The sequence below is a fragment of the Ictidomys tridecemlineatus genome, chromosome 10, assembly GCF_052094955.1.
Source record: "Ictidomys tridecemlineatus isolate mIctTri1 chromosome 10, mIctTri1.hap1, whole genome shotgun sequence".
Lineage (NCBI taxonomy): Eukaryota > Metazoa > Chordata > Mammalia > Rodentia > Sciuridae > Ictidomys > Ictidomys tridecemlineatus.
The window spans coordinates 28668803-28694596 of NC_135486.1; the positions used below are offsets into that span (position 1 = coordinate 28668803).

General features: G+C 40.2%; 2 non-coding genes and 1 pseudogene across 2 annotated transcripts; all 3 read left to right on the forward strand.

Annotated features, from left to right (window-relative positions):
- The first annotated feature begins 1182 nt into the window (after positions 1-1182).
- LOC144367681 (U6 spliceosomal RNA) lies at positions 1183-1289 on the forward strand. Its single transcript, XR_013427215.1, has one exon. It is a non-coding gene; the product is annotated as a U6 spliceosomal RNA (small nuclear RNA).
- Positions 1290-1303: 14 nt separating this feature from the next.
- Positions 1304-2098, forward strand: LOC101971144 (T-complex protein 1 subunit alpha pseudogene; annotated as a pseudogene).
- A 9780-nt stretch (positions 2099-11878) lies between these two features.
- On the forward strand, positions 11879-11951 carry Trnaa-ugc (transfer RNA alanine (anticodon UGC)). Its single transcript has one exon. It is a non-coding gene; the product is annotated as a tRNA-Ala (tRNA).
- The last annotated feature ends 13843 nt before the right edge of the window (positions 11952-25794 follow it).

Genomic DNA, 25794 nt, shown 5'->3' on the forward strand with positions numbered 1-25794 from the left:
CAAGTTTGGTCCCTCTTCTGCAGGTCTCTGTTCAGTTAGATACCACATATAATGTTAAAAAAAGAAAAGAAAAATCCAAGCCTGGTGTGGTAGACAATCACCTGGGTTTAGGAGTTTGAGAACAGCCTGGGTAAGACAGGAAGATCTCATCTTAAAACAAAAACAAAAAGAATTTTGAAACAGGTGTAACTGACAAAGAATTAATATAAAGAATTCCTATCTATACATCAATAAGAAATATGGGTTCACAGAGAAGAAATCAGAATGTCTGATAAATACAAAAAGACTAGTTACCAGGAAAATGCAAATTGAAATAAAATAACATTTACAACTCATCATATTGACAAAATTTAAATCTCTAGCAATATCAAAGGGTGGAAAATATGTGGATCAATACGAAATCTCACATATGACTAATATATTTACTCTCTAGAACAGATTAGCCACATCTTAGAAAATCAGAAGTTACCCATACTCTACCTATAAAGCCCTAGTGTATGCCCTAGAGAAACAGACACAGATTTATGCAGTGGGACATGTATGAGAATGTCTTCACACAGCTTTTAATAATAAACAGTGAAGCAAACATCCACATGACCGTGAAAAAGAAAGAACTGATCCATAAAGAGGGATATGGTACAATATTTAAAACCAGATGACAATATGCTATTGTATCAAAATACAGTCATCTTAGAAAACATGAAATGCAGCAAAATAATCTGTACAGTATAATTCTGCTTACATAAAATAGAGAAATGCAGGGCTGGGGATGTGGCTCAAGCGGTAGCACGCTTGCCTGGCATGCGTGCGGCCCAGGTTCAATCCTCAGCACCACATACAAAACAAAGATGTTGTGTCTGCCAATAACTGAAAAATAAATATTAAAATTCTCTCTCTCCCCCTCTCTCACTCTCTCTTAAAAAAAAAAAAAAGATAAATGCAGAAGTAGCTACACATCTGGGGATGTGTCTCATATAGGGGTATAAACCATTATATATGGCAGCAGAAAGAAGGAACAGCAGATACCAAGTTTAGCATTCTTATTTCCATTCATAGCACATGACACACTGAAGAATAAAGACCTGAGAATTTGAACAAAAGGATAGGGCTAAGGTCTGCCCAAGTCTTCCCATGAACCACAAGGCTAGCTATGGAAGAATAGTCTATTAAAACCAATTTCCAGCTCTCTCTTCGGCAGCACATATACTAAAACTGGAACGATGCAGAGAAGATTAGCATGGCCCCTGCTCAAGGATAACACGCAAATTCGTGAAGCGTTCCATATTTTTTGGTGGAATTGATGATGTGTCTGAAGTACTTTGTGGAGGCTGGCCCCACGGTAGTTAGAAGAGTTTTGAAAAGGGATCTTAAGCGCATTGCTAAAGTTTCAGGAGCAACTATTCTGTCAACCCTGGCCAATTTGGGAGGTGAAGAAACTTTGGATGCTACCATGTTGGGACAGCAGAAGAAGTGGTATAGGAGAGAATTTGTGATGTTGAGCTGATCTTAATAAAAAATACTAAGGCACGTACATCTGCATCGATTATTTTATGTGGGGCAAATGATTTCATGTGTGATGAGAGGAAGCGCTCTTTACGTGATGCTCTTTGTGTGGTGAAGAATTTTGGAGTCGAAATCTGTGGTTCCTGGTGGGGGCGCTGTAGAAGCAGCCCTTTCCATATACCTGGAAAACTAAGCCACCAGCATGGGCTCTCTGGAACAGCTTGCAGAGTTGGAAAGATCTCTTCTTGTTATTCCTAATACACTGGCAGTTCATGCTGCCCAAGACTCCACAGTTGCAAAGTTAAGAGCTTTTCATGAGGAGGCTCAAGTTAATCCAGAATGTAAAAATCTAAAATGGATTGGTCTTGATTTGATCAATGGTAAATCAAACGAACAACAAACAAGACAACAAGACAACAAACAAGCAGGGGTGTTTGAACCCGCCCTAGTTAAAGTAAAGAGCTTGAAATTTGCAACAGAAGCTGTAATTACCATTCTTTGGATTGATGATCTTATTAAATTACCCCCAGAAAGAAAAGATGATAAACATGGAGGTTTTGAGGAAGCTGTTCACTCTGGAGCCCTTGAAGACTGATCTGATCTCCCTTTTATTTATAACAATGTTAGTTACAATGTCCTGTACCTTGAGTGTTATGCACTAAAGTACAACATGCTATAAAAAAAAAATCCATGCAAAATAAATAGCTCTGGTGGATGTCACAAGCACTTTGATCTAAAGATAAGATTATATCTAATCTAAAGACAGATTTCTATTTTCATTCCATCTTAAAAGAAAAATAGGAACATTAAATTTCTTTCTTTTTTTTTTTTTTTTGTACTGGGGATTGAACCCAGGAGTACTTATCCACTGACCCAGTCATATGCCCAGCCTCAAGCCCTTTTATAACTTTTAAATTTTTGAGGTAGGGTCTCATTTTCTTAGGGCCTCACTAAGTTATTGAGGCTGTCCTCAAACTTCCCATCCTCCTGCCTCAGCCTTTGGAATCTCTGGGATTACAGGTGTGCATGAAACTAAGGTTTTCTCAGATTGGTAAAATAAGAAATATATTTGGTCTTTGTCCCCTCTTCCTGGCATGAACCTCCTAAAACCTTTGAGATTTTCACAGTGAGAGGAATGTCTTTTTTTTTTTTTTTTTGGTATGTCAGTACTAGGACAATTTTTATTATTAGAACATTTTCAATCCTTGGATATAAAGGATCACAGTGGTATAAAAAGACTTGACTTAACATCAAGTCAGTTGAGTTGGGGATTGCTGTCAAGTTACCAAAAAACAGGAGACACTTGTTTGATTTCTAGCTTTTTGGATTTTGGAATGGGGGACTCAGAATAAAAAGACATTTTCTGACAGCTCTCATGGGCTGGACGCTTTTGCCACTTCAGCTCAGAAGGCCTGCAGGGTAGGTGCCACGGTGCAAAGTCCCACTTCCCAGATGAGGCACACAGAAGCACAGAGAAGTCACTTGCCCAAAGGCACTCATTTTGCAAGGGCCAGTCCATTCCAATTTAGCACATGAGAGAAGGAGAAGCAGAGAACTTGAGCCGTGCCCCAGTGGCTGGCGGAAGAGTGGATTTAAGACTGCAGCTGGGGTCGTCCTCTCTCTATCTTGGATTCAGGGCCATCTTTGGCAGGTCTCTTGGGTAGATATTAGGAATCACAAGATTCCTCAATCTGATCCTGATGGTGTGCATGGAATGGAGAGGGCCAGGGTCACAACCTCGGGACCCCACCAAGAGCCTTGAAGCTCTTCCTGGCATGGTGCAGGGCGAGGCAGAAAGCTGGCAGGAACCCTGCCCCTTTCCCCCACAACTCGGTTCCCCAATCCCTGCGGCTCCCGCAGCGTAAGATGCTGCTGCCACCCGCACTGCACGCCAGGAATGTCTTTTATTATTCATAACGAGTCCTTTATGATCTTACCAAAGTTTAGGAAGTTATGTAACTTGGGATGGGGCCTTCACCACAAAGCCTAAATGATTAGTGGGTTGGAATCTTCAGCCCTACCCAAAGACCCCCGGGAAGGGGGAGGAGCTTGGGTAGGTGAAAGTATCAATGTGTTGAGAGTGACACACACCAACCCTCAGGGACAGAAGCTCCTAAGCTCAGGACTCTTCTAAACTCTTTTTGCATTTTGCCCCGGGCCACATTCCCAGCCCTTTTTTACTTTTGTATTGTGAGACAGGATCTCACTAAGTTACCTAGGGCCTTCTTAAATTGCTGAGGTTGACCTTGAAATTGCAAGCCTGAGCTGCTAGGATTCCAGGCAACATCTATATCCTTTATAATAAATTAATACATGTAAGTAAACAGGTTGCCTTGAGTTCTGTAGGTTCTGATGTGCACATAGAGAAACTGTTTATCACTCAAATAGCTTCATTTGTGTCTTCAATTATCTTACAGATTCTCAAAACTTGAGAGGAGGCACAGTAAAATTAGTTGACTTTGGTTAAATGCAAATATGCGTGAGTTTAAACTATAAGTATCAAGAAAGGATTCTTCTCCACAGTCCAGATTTTGAAGCTATTCCAAACTCTTGATAGAACTGAGAAGGAATTTAGTAGTTTCTAAATCTGATGAACAGACCAAACCAGCTGCAGAACTTAAAAAAAAAAAAAATTTAAAAAAAGAAGAACCATTGAATGAGAATAAAAATCTCCAGCACTAGAACTTGAAATTTAAACTCTAGAAAACTGGGGCCGGGGATGTGGCTCAAGCGGTAGCGTGCTCGATCCTCAGCAGCACCACATACCAACAAAGATGTTGTGTCCGCCGAGAACTAAGAAAAAATAAATAAATGTTAAAATTCTCTCTCTCTCTCTCTGTCCCCCTCCCCCTCTCTCTCTCACTCTCTCTTTAAAAAAAAAAATTAAAAAAAAAAATTAACTCTAGAAAACTCCTCATGAAATTCTGGTGGTCAGTTGGATTTGCACACCACTGATCTTCTTCCTCTTTTTCCAATCATATGTCAGTCCTAAACAAACACAGATAATGCCAGTCCAGCATGCCCACCACTGGGGCAATCATAATTAGTGTGTAGACAGTGTCTACTGTGCACCAGATTCTTTTTTTTTTTTTCCAGTAGCCAAGGCCTCACACATGCTAGGCTAGGACACCACCCCTGAGCTACATCCCCAGCCCTTTCTTTATTTTGTGACAGGGACTGGCTGAATTGCAGAGGCTAGGCTGGAACTTGGAATCTTCCCGCCTCGGCCTCCAGAGTCTCAGGATATAGGCACACACAAGGCACTTTCAATGATTAGTGGATTGGAATCTTCACAAAATCTATTGCTTACAACTGTGCTTAATTCATGCCGTGAGCAGATAACTTCTGACAGCCTACTTTCTCTCAATGATCAGGACTTTTCTTATGCAGTTCAAACTCTGATATGCTCTTGATGGACACATTAAGTTTGTTTGTGTTACTGCAGAAAATCCTCTCATCTAAGCAAAGAGAATTAAAGTGATTGAGTTGCCTTTTCTGTCAACAGCAGATTTCCCAGATATAGACCATACCATTCCCAGGGTTGTGGGTTTGCCTGGCAACCCCCAAGACAATCAAGGTTCATGATCTGGGCTGGGAATGTGGCTCAAGCGATAGCGCGCTCGCCTCGTGCGGCCCGGGTTCGATCCTCAGCAGCACCACATACCAACAAAGATGTTGTGTCCGCCGAGAACTAAGAAAAAATAAATAAATGTTAAAATTCTCTCTCTCTCTCTCTCTCTCTGTCCCCCTCTCTCACTCTCTCTTAAAAAAAAAAAGGTTCATGATCTGTCAGAGTACAAAATTACAACAATTTAAAGATCTTATTTGGCTTTTTTTTTTTTTTTTTGGTACTGGGGATTGAACTCGGGGCACTCAATCACTGAGCCACATTCCCAGCTCTTTCTTATATTTTATTTAGAGACAGGGTCTCACTGAGTTGCTTAGCACCTCGCTTTTGCTGAGGCTGGCTTTGAACCCATCATCCTCCTGCCTCAACCTCCTGAGCCACTGGGATTACAGTGTGTGCCACCATGCCGGGATGGCTTCATTTTTTTACTTTAGAAAATAGAATGAATCTTCCAAGTATCCCAGCTGAAGAGGTTGATTTTTATGGACAGAAAAGGGCTGGAAGAAAACAGACTGATCATTTCAGAATTACTTTCCTTGGGCAGGGACAGGGAAACAGTAGGAAAACAACTGTTTAGTTATCTTCAGGTTATTTCAGGTCACTTTTTTTGTGTAGGATTAAAGCAGAGGGAACTTCATTATCATGCCAGTTGAACTTGACTGCCTTGAAAATGTGGCTGTTATCTCTCTAATCCTGATTTCTCCAAAGGGCAGGTAAACAGTTTCAACTTGGTGAAATGGAACTTCAGCCTGGGTGACTTCATTTTGATTTTTAATCTTGTCCATCAGGGTCCAGTGCAAGTGTTCAGTTCGAACCAAGGGCCTCCTGGAATGTTTATTTAACAGAACTTTTGTGAAATGAATGGGTGCATGATTCACCAGCTGCTGTGATCCACCCAATGCAAACCTTTTCCAGGAGCCAGGGCTCCCAGAATTCAATTCCTTTCCCATCTCTACCCATGTCCATGTGGAAGTCAACATACGATCTAAATTGGTAGGCCCACCCAAACCAGTGAGACACCTGGCTGTATGTCTAGGCTTTCATGTAGACAGTCATTTGGCTCTCATTGAAAATAACCACTCCCCTACCCTGGCACAAAAAAAAAAAAAAGAAAAGAAAGAAAGAAATTTCTTTTTCTTTTTTTTTTTTTTAAAGAGAGAGTGAGAGAGGAGAGAGAGAGAGAGAGAGAGAGAGAGAGAGAGAGAGAGAATTTTTAATATTTATTTTTTAGTTCTCGGCGGACACAACATCTTTGTTGGTATGTGGTGCTGAGGATCGAACCCGGCCGCACGCATGCCAGGCGAGCGCGCTACCGCTTGAGCCACATCCCCAGCCCCAAGAAAGAAATTTCTACAGCAAAATAAATTTAACTTGAAGCAATTTTGTTACTGCTGCTTGCTTCTAGAATTTCTAGCAATGCACACTTTGACTTTTATAAAAAAAAAAAAAAAAAAAAAACTTCACTTTTTATTTTTTTTAAAGAGAGAATGAGAATTTTTTAATATTTATTTTTTAGTTTTCGGCGGACACAACATCTTTGTTTGTATGAGGATTGAACCCGGGCCGCACGCATGCCAGGTGGGCACGCTACCGCTTGAGCCACATCCCCAGCCCCAAACTTCACTTTTTAAATGATTATTTGGCACCCTAAAGAGAAAGTTTACCTATTACTGTAATTTGCCAAAAGGATGGAATGAAATAAGATAGCACCCAAAACTAGGCCTGGTACCGCTCCTTCAGTTCCTGCTAGCTTGACTCATCTCCTTGAAGTCATTTTGCTTTATTTTATTGATTTATTTTGGGGAGTGGGGAGTATTAGGGATTTAACCCAGGGACACATTACCCCTGAGAAACACCCCCAGTCCTTTATATTTCTTATTCTGAGTCAGGGTCTTGTAACAGTGGTCTACTTTATAGTTAAATATAGCCCTTGCTGCTCAGCCCCTATAATTTATTTTTTAAATAAATGGAAGTTTCTTTATCTTCTTCTCTCCCTGCTCCTCTCTAATCTCTCCCCTCCCTAATCTCAGGGAAAACAGGATTACCTTTCTTCCCCATCCTAGACAGAGTCACAGTGTCCTTGAGTCAACACCTACCGAAGGCAGGAAGTAATTCAGAATTGGTGATGGTATCAGAAGATCTCAGAAATGACTATCTCCCAAATTAACAAGTGAATTACTACTCCTGACCCAGAACACGTGCAAAATTGCCTTTGAATCATCTCTTTCAAAGCCCCCTGCTCTTGCTGATGGGCAGACTCACAGCCTCTGGGACAGGAGTCCCCTCTCTTTCTCCTTTGCTAGCAAAGCAATAAACCTTCTTTTTTCTTTTTTCTCAAAACCTTGCCCTTGTTATTGGATTGGCATTGGCCACAAGGACAGAACTTTCAGCAACAGTTTCCCTAAGCTGCTGAGGGCTTCACTAATTTGCTGAGGCAGCCTCAAATTTGCAATCCTCCTGTCTCGGCCTCCAGAGTCCCTGGGATAACAGGTGTGTACCATCACACCCAGCAACTTTAAGTTATTTCTGAACCTTAATCCATGTCTCTCAGGGAAACATTTGGCAGCCTGAAGATATAACTAAGCTAATCCCCTTATAAATAGTTGTTCTTCTAAATTGCCAGAAAACTGAATGGATTATAACACAATAGAGCTATAAAAGTTAGTGCCTCCACAATAAATGCCAATAACACTGCTTTGTGATAATTTAACCTCCCTCATTCAATCATGTCATTTAAGCTATCCAAACTAAACTATGGATGAAACAGAGAGGATAAGAGATTCTTACAAATTAAAACCCACATGAGCCCTACTTACAGAAACATGGCTATTCCAGGGATTCCAAGATCTCGGGGTCATACATAGCTCGTGGTAGTTTTCCAAGCCTGTTCATAGACACTGTGGTGCTCGATCCTCACAAGAGTCATCGGAGAAGGCAGTAAACCCTGAAGAACAGTGTCCTGAAGTCTGATCTTGAGTTTGAGTCCAAGTTCTCTGACTTACATGCTATCTAATAAAATGCTCTTTGATCTTTCTGAAGCTCCATTTTCATACCTGCAAAATGTGAATGATGATAACTACTTTGATTTGCTGAAAAGACTAAATGAATTAAAGACATAAAAGCATCTGACTTATTCTCTCCTTGCAAATATGGGTTTGGAGGGGTTGTTTGTTTGTTTTACATACTAGAGATTGAATCCACTATATCCCTGGCCAGTAAACTGTTTTAAAGAAGAGCAATAGTCCCCAGGAGTGGTGGCATGTTCCTCTAATCCTAGTGGTTCAGGAAGCTGAGGCAGGAGGATTGCAAGTTCAAAGTCAGCCTCAGCAATTTACCAATGCCCTAAGCAACTTAAAGAGACCCTCTCAAAATTGTTCAAGGACCTAAGAAATAAGAAAAGCATAAGCAATCTCTTAAAAACATGGCTGCAATAAGTAAGAAAGGGATTACCCAAGCATATGAATAACCTTTCCCTACAGGTCTGACTTCCTTTCTTTCCTTCTGAGTTTATGTTTCATTTGTATTTTAAAATTTTTAAAGGAATTTGGTTATGGTAGCACATGCCTGTAATACGTTTCTTCCCCATCCTAGACAGAGTCACATGTCCCTGAGTACACACCCACTGAAGGAAGGAAGTAATTCAGAATTGGTGAAGGCTGAGGCAGGAGGATTCCAAGTGATAACTTGCAAGGCCCTGTCTCAAAATAAAATAATAAGAAGGGCTGGGAATGTAGCTCAGTGGTAGAGCACTCGTGGGTTTAATCCCCAGTAATGCAAAAGGAAAAAAAAAAACTTAAAAGATATTGAATGCGTAAGTTTAATTAAAAATTCATGAGAGATTGTGTAATATATAAAATACAGGCTAGGCCTTATCATTGAGAATTGTAAGATATAAAAACAAAAGTAAATTTAAAAATCAAAATGAAAGAGTAAACTTCTTAATTTAGTGACTAAAATATATACTTACTTTCTTCTCTTTTCTCACTTATATAAAATGAACTAAAGTCCGGCTGGGGTTGTGGCTCAGCAGTAGAACCATGTGAGGCACATGTGAGGCACTGGGTTCGATTCTCAGCACCGCATATAAGTAAATAAAATAAAGGTCCATCAACAACTAAAAAAATAAATTTAAAAAATGTTTTAAAAATATTATAAAGTCTAAGACAATTGAAAAAATTACATGAAAGTGATGTGGAGTGTTCTGCTTTATAAGCATTGGTTTTATTTGGATAAGGCCTTATTTCACTTTCTACATGTTCTTTTGGTGCGTATATGCCAGTATTATAATATTAAAATTTATAGACAGGAACAGTGGGACACACCTATGATCCCAGAGACTCAGGAGACAGAGGCACGAAAATCACAAGTTCAAGACCAGCCTCAGCAATTTAGCAAGGCCCTTAACAACTTAGTAAGACCCTGTCTCAAAATAAAAAATAAAAAGGGGCGAGGCACCATGGCACAACCTATAATCCCATCAGTTTAGTAGGCTGAAGCAGGAGGAGCATGAGTTCAAAGTCAGCCTCACCAACTTAGTGAGGCCCTAAACAACTCAGGGAGACCCTGTTTCTAAATAAAATATTTAAAAGGGCTAGGAATGTAGCTCAATGGTTAAGCACCTCTGGGTTCAATCCTCAGAATGAATGAATGAATGAATGAATAAATGAATGAATGAATGAATAGGTAGATAAATAAGGTTGGGGATGAAGCTCAATGGTAAAACATCCCAGAGTTCAAACCTGAGTACAAAAAAAAAAAAAAATGGGAATAAACCGAAACCATTCTGCAATATATTCCTTGACCAAACGAAAGCTGTATAATCCCATGCAAAATATCCTAAATAAGATAATAAAATAAGTAGAATTAAAGCTGTACTATACAAGGGCACATTTATATTTCTGACAACTATAGATTATTCAGTAATACCTCTCAGTGCACCAGTAAGCAGAGAGCACAGAGAGCTAATAAAAGTAATGAAGTCTTCGAAGTACGGTGAACTCACTGCTATTAAATCTCTTCTGAGAAATGGGATGAGCCTGCCAAGTTTGTTGTGCCGACAGCTAAATTTGTAGGCTGGTGGAGTGAAAATAAGTACCGCCATATGGCAGTGGTGGTTGAGCGAGATAATGGGTATTAATGCTCAGAAACCGAATGCTTCATCTAGCCTTCAACTTTATTGGGAAGTGATGGTGACAGAGAGCTGGGTTTATCCTATTTGTTCTTGTCAGCAAATCTACTGATCAAATCATAATTTTATAACCATCCAAAGCTTGGGTGGGTCATGTTGCTATCAACACAGAGGAGCTAATAGAAATACAGCCACCAAATGCAAACTCCACATTTTTCATCCAACCACGGCTCATCATTTGTCATGACTGTTACAGGAGAAGGAAGCCTGGGGGAGAGCCTTAGTAATCCAGAATCCCTGAAATGCCGGGAGAAGGTTGAGGTCTATGGAAGGCAATTCTCAAGTGTGTCGCTCGAGGACCAAGCAGGACACCACATGCTAGGGCACAGCCATGGGGCACATTAACCATCCTGGGTCTAATGGGTCCAGGGAAGGGAGAGGTTACGGGAACCTGGAGATAGCAAAAGTTATGCAAGAAACTCACCCTGCAGGAGCTTGACCTTCAGCAGATGCATTCAGCGGCCCAAAGCACCCTGCATGGAGGGAGACTCCTGCCCAGTCTCTCTTCCCCCTACTCTCCATCAGGGGCCGCCTATTGACTGAACCCAACCAAAAGCCAGGTGTCGGGAGAATCCCTGGAAGCCATATCCTGGGACATGAAGTATGTGTATGGAGTAGGAAGGATGAAGAGTAGACCTGAAGGGACACATGGAAGGTATCCAATCTAAATAGGAAGACAGGAGTGCTGTTTGAAGTAACTCACGGGTTTGTCTTTATTTAACCAACAATTCCTTAGAGGAAATAATTTGCTTTTCCCTGAAACATGAAAAGTTCTAACATGGGTAAAGGGCATTGATCTCAATTTCCCTAAGCATTTCTAGGTAACATGATATTTTGCTTCCCTGAAAAAAAAAAAAAAAAAAAAGACTTCAAGAATTCACACTTAAATCCCTGGGAGATATTTATTTTCATTTTACAAAGATTGCCTGTTTTTGAGTGGTGATGTTTTTTAAGGAGAATAATTAAACTCTTGTTTTTTTTGTTTTTTTGTTTTTTCTTTTTACACATCAGATGAGCAATGCACTTAATCTGAACAATGACCGTTTTTTGGCTGCTTGTGAACCCTGGAAATATTGATCAGTTAAAAATATTCGGATGCTTGCATCTCTTGAATTTGCTTACTGCAGCCCTTCTTCCTGGTCGCCCAGAAGAACACCAGCATTTTTGTTATCATGATAAATTACCCTCCCTGGTAGGTCACTCTTTTTTACCAAAAGTCACAATTTGCTACTTCCTTTAGGTCATAACCTGATTTTTCAGGGTGACAGATTTATTGCTTGCTTTGTGCTCCAAAAAACAAATCGCCACCATTGCTCAAAATACAGCCCTGTCACAATAACTTTGGATATTTCCCCGTGGGAATGAGACCCAGCATTTTTATTCGTGTGTGAATATGGTAAGGAGGGTCTTTCCATATTCCTCTGGACTGGATCTGGGAGGACGGTAGCTAGGTTGAAGTCACTGCTGCTATTTAAGCAATTGATAAGCAGGTGTTTGTTGGCATGGTCTTGGGGGATTGTTTCTTCTTTTGAGGAAGCTCAAAAAACAGAGCAAAGGCTGGGGATGTAGCTCAGTTGGTAGAGTGCTTGCCTTGCATGCACAAGGCCCTGGGTTCAATGCCCAGCACCACCAAAAAAGAAAGAAAAAAAAAATAGAGTAAATAACTCTTTCTATCCTCCAAAGCAAGGTTTCTCACTAATGGCCCAATTTCCTCAGCCATTGATAAAGTGGTGTCCCTCATAGAATGTCCCTAATGCTGAGAAGGAATCTGTAACATTACCATGGTTAGGGAAGGTCAGGTAGGCCAAGCTGTCTTGGTAGAATGTGAACCAAAGTGATAACACCTCTATTTATAGTTCATTAAGTCCCAGGCCCAGCCTGCACCCTTTCTTCACCAACCTCACACAGCCAGGCACACCACTAATCTACAGTCCTGCATCTGGTCCAGATCCTGCACCTTCCCTTCTTTTTCTTCTTCTTTTTCTCATTTTGCAGTACTAGGGATGGAACTGAGCATCTTTGCATTCAAGACAGGTGTTACGCCCCTGGGCTACACCCTCAGCCCTGCATGCTTCACTTCTCAGTACGCACTCCACACACTGGGCTCTCTAATTTCACCAAGCATTTAACACAGTCCAGTGACCTAGGATCTAACCCATCCATTGACCGTTCCTTCTTTACCTACTTTAACCCATTTTTGTCCCATCACTCCAGATATGCAACACTTACAACATTTTTGATTGAACAACAAATATAGCACTCATGGTAACTTTGAAATCATTATTAGGTTTTTAGAGGTCTCTTCTTTTGAGAAAAGTAAAAAGCAAATGGTTTAGAGCATTTGAAAATATTTTCAAATTTATTGTGAAAGTAGCATAAACTTTACTGCAAAAATCACTTCTACTGCTGGGTACAGTGGTGCACACCTGTCCTGAGACTGGGGAGGCTGAGGAAAACGGAATCACAAGTTCAAGGCTAACCTGGGCAACTGAGTGAGACGCTATCTCCAGATAAAAAATAAAAAGAGATAGGAATGAGACTCAGTGGTAGAGCATCCCTGGGTTCAACCTCCAATACTGGAAAAAAAAAAGTTATTTACATTAAATGTTTAACTGAACAAAATATTGCATACATAACTGACAATTAATATAAAAAAATGAAAGTATTTTGTAGAATTAGGCTGTCATTTTACTTCAAGGAATGCACTATATTTTAAATCATCAATGGTAGAAAATAGCTGCCAGGTCAGTAGGGCACTGGGACAACATATACTGCATAGTAATGTGCAGTGTAGTGACCGAATGTTCCAGGTCCCTGAAATGAGCCCATCTGCCCTTGTTATTCTCTGTTTGTACATCAATGTTCACATTTGCCCTCTCCACCCTGCCTTGAGTTCTGAGCCTGACCTTAAAGGATCAGGATTCCCCTCTAGACCCATGTCTGGACTTGCCCAATGAAAGTTGTTGCCAGAAATTGAATGAGAAGTCAGGGTAATTGTTCTCTGTGATCCTGTGTCACAGATGGCAACATGACCGAACCTCTATTCAGAGTCACAGTTTCAGCACTCACTGGTTTTGTTAGCTGCTGATTAATAATAATAATGTGGGTAATAATTGCCACCTTCTGTTGGTAATCCCTGGTGTTTCGCCCTATCTGATAAGGTTCTATAGCCTTGTTTGTTCCTTTGTAAATAGTTTCTTCTTTGCACTCCCTTCAACTACCCCTTTGGAATGCTATTCTCTTTCTGCTGAGGCACTGGCTAGAGTACTGCCCTTGAGAAATAGTCTCATAGCAAGTCAGATACACAAGTAAACAATATGTTATGCCTACTGCTATAATAAAGATAAACTAAAAGTTCAATAGATACATGGGTAGTTCTTTTTAGTCATCTACTCCAAATCCATTTTCCTTTTTTTTTTTTCCCCTTGGGAGTAGTAGGATAGTTTTACAAATGCTGGAAGTGATAGAAAATCCACAGACACATTTTAGTTTCTGTTTTTGTTTTCCAATCATCTAATCATTGCTTATGACTTATGGTGTACCTTCAAAACACTGGATTTCCAACTACAGGTACCAAGAGGGAAAATAGACAAGTGTCTTCTGAAACCAACAATATTGATGAAAAAAATAATCAAGAGGGCGATATGATTACAGATTCAATGCAAATAATTAAATTCCCATTGCAAAATGGTGAGATGATAAAAAAAGTGTCATGTTGAAATGAAATATGACACAGTGGAACCCCTTGGCAAATGTCACTGGTAGAAAAAAGAAAGAGCAGAACCAATAGGCCTCAACCACAGGTAGAGGGACCTAGGATAGTGTCCGTGGTGTGTGGATGAATACAATCTGTTGGTCTCCAAACTTTCCACTTCCATTAGAAGTAAAAGATGATATTGGCCTTTGTTCAATTGAAAAATTGATATGTGTGTTTTAAATGCATAGATTATTCACTATGCATTTACTATGCATTATTCAATTTGTAAACAAAGACAAGGAATCTCATTAACTTCGAGCATTTATAAAGAGACATCTGACAGGGTGTGGTAGCACATGCCTGTAATCCCAGTGACTCTGGTGATTGAAGTGGGAGGATAGCAAGTTTGAGGCCAGCCTCAGCAACTTGGTGAGATTCTGTTTCAAAATAAAAAATAAATGGGCTAAAAAAATAAAAATAAAAAATAAATGGGGGTGAAACTCAGGGTGCCCCTTTGTTCAATCCCCAGTACAAAAGAGAGAGAGAGACATCTGCTTAGCATGCCTAAAATGATACAATGAGAATCCAGCAGGAGGAAGAAAGTGCAACACTCTTAGACCTTCCACTGTCCAAGATGATGCCAGATTTGACATGAGAAACCATAATTATTCACAAATGATAAGAATGACAGTGTCAAAACAAGCCATGTCATGGAAAACCAACACATATATCAAAAGTGTAATGCAACCCTTTATCTGAGTGATTTACTCCTTTCCAGAAAAAATAATCATTTACAGATCATGAAAGCTACTTCTTTGTATATATAATATGTGCCCAGTATCCTGTTTATAAAATGGCTTGTGTATATGTACTATATTGATCCAGGGTTATTAATAGAACTATCTGTATTTTTGTTCTCATTGACAATGAAGGCTATATAACCTGCAGATGATTATGATTTCCTATTATATCACACCTGTATCATTGAAATATTCACAGAATTGAAAACTTAGAACTTCATGGGTTAAGTTCATCCCTTGCCCCAGAGAATTAATTCTTTTCCTATACTCCTGATCTCAGGACTGGCACCAAGATCACCAGATAAATCCTCTGGACCCATCCTCCTCCTCAATTCATCCATCTGAAAAGTTTCACTTTTCCTAAATATGCTCCAGGTCTACAAGGGTGTAGTGTATTTACAGAATGGCACACGATCAAGTGATTTTCAAAATACTTATAATCAATAAGTACAAAAGAATTCCATGTTTCATTGTGGGTAAACCTCTACAACATAATATTGAAAGGGGAAAAGCCACAAATAAATGCACATTGTTTCTATTTAATGTGCAAACAGAGAGGCTGAAGCATTGTTTGACCCTGTCATGAATGGCTATCTTGGCAAACTGTAGGACAAGGTCAAATACAGATGGCCATGGCCAAAGGACCATTCTAGAACTGGACAACAGTTTGTTCCACAAAATAGAGTCTTTTTCAATGGTCTGCAGAGAAGGGGTTGATTTTTATATACAGAAAAGACCTGGGGAAGGGAGAAGCCAAAGAACAAAGAGCAGACTGGTCATTCCAGAGTTAGTTTTATTGTAAAGTGAGACAGAACAATAGAAAAATAACTGGATGGCTAACAGCAAATTAGTTCATCTGACTTTTCCTGAGGATTAAAGAAGGCAAGAACTAAAGCACAGGAAACTACATTATCATGCGGATGAAACTCATCTGTTTGGGAAATTTGGCATTTTCTCTCCTTTGGTTTCTCGAAAGCACAGATAAGTAGCTTAGTTTCTTGGTGACATAGAACTTTAGCATGAGTGACTCCATTTTGATTTTGTCTGGTTTGGGGGAGCCTCGTGTACAGCTACCTAATGTCTTTCTACTACCACGTGAGGGTACAACGAGGAGACAGCTGTCTACAATCTGGAAGGGACCCCTCATCAGAACTCAACCACACTAGCAGCTCAGTCTCAGACCTCTGCCCTTGAAACTGAGAAATAAAATCTCTGTTGCTGGTAAGCCACCCAGTGTATGGCACTTTGTGATAGCAATCGGAATTCACTGGGGTAGAGGGATTCTTTTCTTTTCTTCTTTCTTCTTTTTTTCTCTTTTTTTTGGGGGGGTGGGGTGGGGTGAGGTACTGGGGATTGAAACCACGGGTGCTATTTTACCACTGAGCTACATCCCCAGCCCTTCTTTTTTAATTTTTTATTTTGAATCACAGTCTTCCTCAAGTCCCCCAGACTGTCCTTGAATTTGTAATCCTCCTGCCTCAACCTCCCAAATCACTGAGATTACAGGTATGCACCACCATGCATAGCTGTCATGTTTTAAATGTAATTATAGAACATGCCTTATACGATTGATAGCTATACAATATTAGATGATTTTTGAAAAATCAGTCTGGTTATAAAGAAGTAGTATCTCCCTGTGATTTTTCATTTACGTTTCCCAAAGTTACTACACCTTTAAATTGTTAGTGTCTGTCTCTCTCGCCCTCTCTCCCTCCCCCTCCCTCCCTCTCCTTCCCCTCCCCCCCTCCTTTTTCCTCCCTTAGTGCTAGAGATTAAACCTGGGACCCTGTGCGTGGCAAGTAGTTGATCTACCACTGAGCTACATGCCCAGCCCCATTAGTCTTCTTTCTATGAATTCATTAAAACTCTCTATATATTCTGGATTAATCATGTGTTGTTTACATATTTTGCAAATATCTTTTTTCACCTTGTGTCTTGTCTTATTCACTCACTTTAAGATATATATAATATAGATCTTAATCTCAGGGGAAAAAAACTAACTTAGAAAATTTAAATAATAAGTGAAGTATTTATTCCAAATGAACTGACTGCCAGCATTCATAAGATAACCTTATAACATTATAACATTCATAAACTATATAACTATATATTCATAACCTTATAACATTCATAAACTAACCTTTCCCATAGCTGCTTATGAAATCAAGCTGGCCCAAATATCACATCAACTTCTTAAGTCAGAATAAGTTTATATTTTTGTAATTGCCAATAAAAACAAACCCAGAGATACATGGGGATATAAAGCACTGTTCCTGTCTCCATCAGTTTTAACATCTAGCTATGATGAAGAAGATTAAAAAAAAAAAAAAAAGATCTAAAATGACAAGGCAATACAGTTGTCAGGCAGTAAGCCCTGCTGTATACAGTCCTACAATTCATTCTATACTCAGGAAATCCACTTCCTAGGTCACACTTACAAAGATAATGAGTTGGGGAAAGCTCATCTCCTACTGTGTTGACGGTGATTCTTAAAAAGTCACCCCGTGTGGCTGGGGTCATTAGTCCAAAGATGGGAAATAGCCACAGGCCCCAAGAGGATGATGGACTGCAGGAAAATCACTGTTCTATTCTCCTGACCAGATGCCATTGATGGTTCCAAACATTTTGTGCAGATTGAGCAACTTGCATCCTTTTAAAAAGTTAGGCCAGGGACAGTGTCACACACCTGTAATCCCAGGTACTTGGGAGGCTAGGGTAGGAGGTTCACAAGTTCAAAGCCAGCCTGAGTTAAAAAAAAAAAAAAAAATTTTTTTTGTTGTTTTTTGGTTTGTTTGTTATTGTTGTTGTTGTTGTTACTACTAAGGACTGAACGTAGGGTTGTTTTGCCACTGAGTTACATCCCCAGCCCTTCTTATTTTATTGTTTTGAGACAGAATCTTGCTAAATTGCTGACACTGACCTTGAACTTGCCATCTTTTTGCCTCAGCCTCCCAAGTAGCTGGGAGTACAGGTATGGGCTACCATGCCTGGCCAAAATAAAAACTGTTTTTTTTTAAAAGAAGATTGGGAATGTAGCTCAGAGGTAGAGATATGCCTAGCACATACAAAGCCTCTGTACTGGGGGGGCGGGGGGGATTATCTCATTTCTGTAGGAAAACATGGTTTCTTCCTGAGAGTCATTTGAGTTTTTCAAGGCTCTTTCTATGTAAGTCCTCAATAATAACATGCAAGTTGGTTGTAATTATTTTAATTCTTGATTATTTGATGAGCCCTATGGATTCTGAATATTAAAAGTCTAAGCTGTTTGTTTCAAATCAATCCAATTTTGACCTCTAGTTCAATGTCAATTATCAGAAAACAAGAAATATTTTTTAAACACAGTTTTCTCTGGACATTAAAAATATATTTTGCTAACCAAAATTGATTCCAAAGTTATTTTAATTTTTCTTAGGAACCAAAGGGCCAATTATCAGAAACAAGTATTTGAATTCTCATTTATTGTTTCAATTCAACAAATATTAATAATAATTATAGCTAATATTAAATGAGTGTGTCTGTGCCAGGCCCTGAGCAAGGTGCTTCATGCGGTTACTTCGTGTGATCTCAACGGTGACCTCATGTGCTCGGTATCATTAGCATCCCTTTTGAGGGGGTACTAGGAATTGAACCCAGGGCCTCCCATACACTAAGCAAGTGCTTTACCACTGATCTCATTCTCAACCTCTCTTTTTGTTGTTTTTGCTCTAGTTTTTATTTTCTTTCAAGACAGGGTCTTGCAAAATTGCTGAGGCTGGCCTAGAACTTGATTGCAATCCTCCTGCCTCAGCCTCCCAAGTCACTGGGATTACAGGTGTTACTGTACCCAGCAGTGTCCCCATTGTTGAGGGCCAATCTGAATTAGGGCTCATCATTCAAGTCAATAAACATTTCTCGTGCACCTGTCATGTGAAAGGTGCTGTTTTAGGAATTTTGAAGACTTTAAGGTTGCAACACCACTGATTAGTCTGCAAGATAGTACAGAGCTATAAAGCCTCCTATGAGAAAAACAATTGTTCTGATAACTCACAGACAGGAGTGCCCACATCTCTAAAGGAATCCAGAAAGGCTTCATTGAACAGTTAGTATATTACAGCTTTAAAATGGAGGAAGTCCCTCCCCTTCCTTCCCACTCCACACCCTCCACAGAGGCTCTGCCTTGGGCCTTTAGCAGAATCATCTCTTCTGTAGAACACTGCCACGTGACACCATCTGGATTTGCAACACAGGATTTCTAATCTCCTCTCCCCATCCATATGCTTTTTTGGGTCTGATTTTGTGTTTGAATTTGGTTGTTGATGGTGTCATTTGTGCATAAATTGGCTCCTGCTCGTGGTTCATGCCAACCTTAGCCCGTCCAATATCCTCCAAAAAGATCAGTTAGTACAAAAAAAAAAAAAAAAAAGAAAGAAAGAAAAGAAAATGCAAATCATCACTTAAGTATGGTAACATGTGCCTGTGGTCCCAGCTACACAGGTGGCTGAGGCAGGAGACTCACTTAAGCCCAAGAGTTCAACGACAGCTTGAGCAATGTAGCAAAACACTTTCTCAAAAACAAAATGAACAAAACCCACAAATGAACAAAAAATTACATCATCACATCACTGAATTCTTTTTATAAAAATTAAAGATGGTGCCAGGCATGGTGGCATACACCTGTCATCCCAGCAACTAGGGAGGCTGAGGCAGGAAAATCGAAAGTTCAAAGCCAGCCTCAGCAACTTAATGAGGCCCTTAGCAACTTAGCAAGGTCCTGTCTTAAAATAAAATATAAAAAGGACTGGAGTGACTCAATATTGGATTGTTTAAAAATTTTTTTTTTAAAGAGAGAGTGAGAGAGGAGAGAGAGAGAGAGAATTTTTAATATTTATTTTTTAGTTCTCGGCGGACACAACATCTTTGTTGGTATGTGGTGCTGAGGATCGAACCCGGGCCGCACGCATGCCAGGCGAGCGCGCTACCGCTTGAGCCACATTCCCAGCCCTCAATATTGGATTGTAATCCTCAATGGCTATAAACATACAAGACATTTGGGGGAACTATCTTGGGCAAATAATAGCACCATGACTCGAACTCGTATTTTCCCAATTATTATTTTGTAAATGATCTGTAATAGCCTGCCATCAGAAGAGGAATACTTCCCCCAGGAATCCAGCAGAATTTTCCAAGGCCCTGTTCAAACCACCCTGCACATATGCACACAAACTGAGTAAGAGAATCTCTGCTCTCCTGTCAGTCTTTTTCTTTTTGTGGCCATCAGAAGCTACCAATGAGATAACCCAGGAAATGTCATACACCCAATGCTAATGGGGACGGAATCTGCCACAATGGTCTCAGGAAGCCCACCTCATGCAAGACATTCCAGAGGCCCCCAGCCTGACTCAGCAGGCAATTTGTCAGAATTCCATGTACAACTCCTCCTGCTCTGGGCATAATCACCTCCAGGGGACAGGAAATGAAAGCCAATCCTGTAAAAAGTGGTCTGTCAAAAAAACATCCTTTCCTCCTCACCCTCATGCAAACTGCTAATAAGAGAAGTCAGTGACCTCAGAGCAGAAAGAGAGGAGATCTAGTCTGCCATGAGATAATCCTCAGACTTCATCTAAGTCAGTTCTCCAGTTTCTTTCCCTATCAAATGGGTGGTGCAGGAACTGAGCTCTGAGATTTCTTCGTGGTTTGAACGTTTTCTTGCTCATTCTGAGTTGCTATGCAACAGACTGGCTTCTCTCTACACAGTGGGAGGAATCCCTCAAAGTGGCAGAGGTTAGATTTCAGGTCAGAATCTCTTTTAAAGATTAGATTTTTTTTTTTGCCAGGTGCAGTGGTGCACACCTGTAATCCCAGCCACCGCAGAGGCTGAGACCGGAAGATCTCAAGTTTGAGGCCAGCTTCAGCATCTCAGTAAGACCCTGTCTCAAAAAAATAAAATAAAAATATAAAAGGGCTTATGCTGTAGCTCAGTGGTAAAGCACCCCTGGATTCAGTTCCCAGTACCAAAAAAAAAAAAAAGTTTAAACTTTTTCTCTACAATCCAAAACAAATAACATCTCTCAAATTGATTGGCAAAAATTGACTTTCTCCATGCTTTTTCCAAACCAAACTGATAAAAAATTTTTAAATATATTTAAAAAGTCAGGTGTGGTGGTGCACACTTATAATACCAGCAGTTCAGGAGGCTAAGGCAGGAGGATCATTGGTTTAAAGCCAGCCTCATCTACCTAGCAAGGCCCTAAGTAACTTAGTGAGACCCTGTCTCAAAATAAAGTACAAAAAAGGACCAGGGATATGATTCAGTGGTTAAGCACCCCTGGGTTCAATCCCTGGTACTGCTAATAATCATAATCATAATCATAATACATTAAACACTTGTTGGTTAAGTCTGTTATTGCATCATTGAGTTATTCAGATATGAGAATTGAAATTTGCATTCAGCACAGGATGAATATGTCTACTGCAGGACTGCCCACACCTCTCCTCCCCATTTATTCAAAGATGTCTTTCCTAAGGGGGTCCTTCGCTGGCCTCTGTGACAGCCCATTCCAGAGGCCCTGCCCTCACCCCTGCTTTCCTTCTCTCATTAGCACTTGTCATCATCTAACATATTACATATTTTACTTATTTAACTTATTATCTCTCTGCTGTCTAGGAAAATAACTAGTACATAGTGGACACTCAAATACTTGTTGAATGGTAAATGAATATTCTTTATTATGAGAATATGATAATTGCCATTTATAAAAGAGTGGCATATGTTAGAATAGATTCAACCCCTTCCCTCAGGATGTTTTCCAGTTCCAGGTTACAAGAAAGGTCGGTCTCACACACACACACACACACACACACACACACACACACACACCCCAAAAGATAACCTCATTGATCAACACTATGCACTGACATGCGCAGTCTGAATGTGCATGGCATCATCAGGGGATACCGCCTCAAACAATGAGAGAATCAGAGAAGCACGTTACTCTACATAGATTTTCAGTGGGGGGTGGGGGGCGGGGGACCCTTAGAGCTAGCACAGGCTTCTTAGAAGCCTTTTCTGCTGCTGCCGTGGCTTCCATCCCAGGGCAGCCACAGCCTTGGCTTCTCAACCCAGTAAGCCCCAAGTTTCCAGTCCTGTGAATACTTCAGTGAAATTGACCCAGGTGCATTATAATAAGTTAGAAATCATACTCTAGACCTTATTACATAATTTATGACCATTAATAATATTAATGACAACATTAATAATATTAATGGATATTATCAATAATCATTCATCACTTTTCTCAAAAGAACTCCCAAAACATAAATATCTATTTCTTTCTTTTTTTCTTTTTTTTTTTTTTTTTGTACCAGTGATTGAACCCAAGGGCACTTAAGCACTGAGTCACATCCCCAATCCTTTTTTATATTTTATTTAGAGACAGGGTTTTGCTGAGTTGCTTAGGGCCTTGATAAATTGCTGAGGCTGGCTTTGAACTGGCAATGCTCCTGCCTCGGCCTCCCAAGCTGCTGGGATTCCAGGCATGCACCATTGCGCCCCGCCCATGAATATCTATTTCAGAGTTACCATAAGTGATGTTTGTGTCTCAATTCACATTTTTTAGGTGTTCCACAGATGGGAGGACGGGAGATAATTGGTTAAGCACAAATTATAATGAATATCTCACCAGTAAAATAATATTCTGGTTCTACATTCCAGAGTAGAAGGAAATCCAGAATCTCTCTCTCAGGGCTCCTAGATTATTCCAACTGCAGCAGCTCCAGTAGTCTAAAAGGGCAGCGGGCAGCCAGTGAGATGCCCCCTCTGCAGTGAGAGGGGCCATTGGATGCCCTGTCTACCCGTCCAGCCCTCTGAACGCTCCATCGACCTCACATTCCAGCTCCAGCCAGCAAGAGAGCACTGCGTAACATTCATTCTGTAATCTAGCCTTTATGGATCAAAATCACTGTCCTATTTTCCCTCCCAAAGATCAGAACTATCCCCTCAACCATTGACACACAGTTTCCTTGTGCAGTTCCTATTGGTGGATCAGGCCTGGGGATATAGCTCAGGGGTAGAGCATTTTCATAGCACAAGTGAGAGCCTGATTTGATTTCCAGCACCACAAAAATAAATTAATTAATTAATATTGGTAGTTCACTTTCAGGAAGCTCAGAGCTGGAAACACAAGAGACTACTTATCATCTTGCTGCCCAACATAAACAGGAATGAGTCTGTAAACTTCATTAATATGAATTATTGGAATTGCAAGTGGGTCAATTTTGATCTAATATTTATGCTTAGTAGAAGTGGTCACAGCTAAATTTTCGTCACAATATGCTGTTATAATCTAACATGAATTCATGCAAACCACACTGTGCAAAATCTCAGTCATTAGTAGTAACAGTTTGATAAAATGAGTGGAATGAACAAATCCCATTAGATGGAGGGGATGCTTGAGGGGCTGGGCGGGTAGCTCAGTGGTAGAGCACTTGCCTGGTATGCCTGAGATTCTGGGTTCCATCCCCAGCACTGCAAGGAAAAGAAAGAAAAAGACTCATTTGGGAAATTAAATCAACAGGGCAGGGCTGTAGCTCACTGGTACAATGAGTGATTAGCAGGTGCAAGGACTGGGTTTGATTCCCAGCCTGGGGGTGGAGAGGGAATACTTAAATGATAAGGAAGCCAGGGAAAAATGAAGAAGTGTAGGGTAAACATCGAGACTATCGGAAACAAGAGGAGATTTTAACTTTAGAAGTGAGTGTTTCTAAATAAATGGCTTTAAATTCCAAAACACAGAAAACAGCTGCCTGTTGGCAATTAGTGAGATCTTGTCCCAAAATACAATAAAAAGGACTAGGGATGGAGCTCAGTGGTAAAGCACCAAGGGGTTCAATCTCCAGGACAGCAGAGAAAGAAAAAAAGAAAGAAAGAAAGAAAACAGCTGCCTTTTGAAGGTGTGGTCACCATCTTCATCATCAAGCAATGATCACTATGTCCCTATCAGTCCCTGATTAGCCCGTGGGAGATTCCCTGAGCAGTTCACACCTTTAGAAATCCCAGAAAGAAAGAAAGAAAAATTCCCCAGTCTCAGAAGTCACATGGCCTCTTCCAGATCACTAACTCTTGCTCTGGATTGACACACCTAAAATAGTTATTCACATGACCTTAACATCCTCCTAGAGGGGTGCTTTATGTGCCAAGAGATTGTACAATGCATGGAGTGCCTACTGCCTACCAGCTGTCCGGCTGTCTGGGGAAAAAAAAAAATCACATCAATTCTAAAGGAGTTAATCTTTTCTTCCACAGCACAAAGCCCAGTTTGCAATTAACCATGTTTGTGTGGTGATTATTGATTTGAATTCTGGCTCCTGTATTACACAGTAACTTCCTGAAGCCTAAATAGGACACAGTAATTACCTTACAGGACTCTGAGATCACACTATATGGGTTCCAATCCTGACTCTGTTACTTACTTGCTATGCAACTTAGACAAATTACTCAGCATCTCTGCACCTCAGTTTCGTCATCTAGAAAATACTAATACCTACCCCTTGGGTTTGCCATGATGATTAATCAAAATACATCTATAAACCCCATAGTATAGTGCCTGCTATACAGACTTGCTCCAAAAATATTAGACATTTTTAGGGCAGGAGCTCTCACATTTGCTTATAAGTGTATTCCTTGAACCGGCAGATGCTAAATGAAATAAATTAGTTCCTTTTGGCCATGTTGTAAAATATAGAATAGGCACTGAAAACACAACTGGATTTTTTTTTTCTCCCCAGTGCTAGGAACTGAACCCATAGAACTTAACTACTGAGCCCCATCCCTAGCCCTTTTTATTTTATTTTATTTTATTTTTTTATTTTAAGATAGGATCTCACTAAATTGCTCAGGGCCTAAGTTGCTGAGGCTTGTCTTGAACTTGCAATCCTCCTGCTTCAGCCTCAGAATTTGCTGGGATTATAAGCATGTGCCACCATGCCTGGGTCACAATTGAAATCTTTAATTCATTCAGCAAAACTTTCAGTGCATTGCTGCAGATACTGGACAGCAATTAATTAACCAGTCAAATATCCCTATTCTTTTTTTTTTCTTTTTCTTTTTTTTTATTGTTGGTTGTTCAAAACATTACATAGTTCTTGATATATCATATTTCACACTTTGATTCAAGTGGGTTATGAACTCCCATTTTTACCCCATATACAGATTGCAGAATCACATCAGTTACACTTCCATTGATTTACATATTGCCATACTAGTGTCTGTTGTATTCTGCTGCCTTTCCTATCCTCTACTATCCCCCTTCCCCTCCCCTCCCCTCCCCTCTTCTCTCTCTACCCTCTCTACTGTAATTCATTTCTCCCCCTTGTATTATTTTTCCCTTTCCCCTCACTTCCTCTTGTATGTAATTTTGTATAACCCTGAGGGTCTCCTTCCATTTCCATGCAATTTCCCTTCTCTCTCCCTTTCCCTCCCAAATATCCCTATTCTTGTGGAGGGTATAATATAATGGAGGAAAGACAGATTGAAAACATAATGTTCTATGCAAGAGGTTGAGGCAGGAGGATGGCAAGTTCCAGGCCACCCTCAGCAACTTAGTGAGATCTGTCTCAAAATAAAAAGGGCTGGAAGAGTATCAGTAAAAGTGTCTCTGGGTTCCATTCCCAGTACTGCTAAAATAAAATAATGTTACTATTATGGTTTGGATATGATGTGTCCGCCAAAAGTTCACGTGTGAGTCAATGCAAGAAGGTTTGGAGGAGAAATGATTGAATCATAGCCTTAACATAATCAATGAATTAATCCCTAATGGGGGGGCTGGGGATGTGGCTCAAGCGGTAGCGTGCTCGCCTGGCATGCGTGCTGCCCGGGTTCGATCCTCAGCACCACATACCAACAAAGATGTTGTGTCCGCCGAGAATTTAAGAAATAAATATTAAAAATTCTCTCTCTCTAAAAAAAAAAAAAAAAAGAATTTATAATCCCTAATGGGATTAG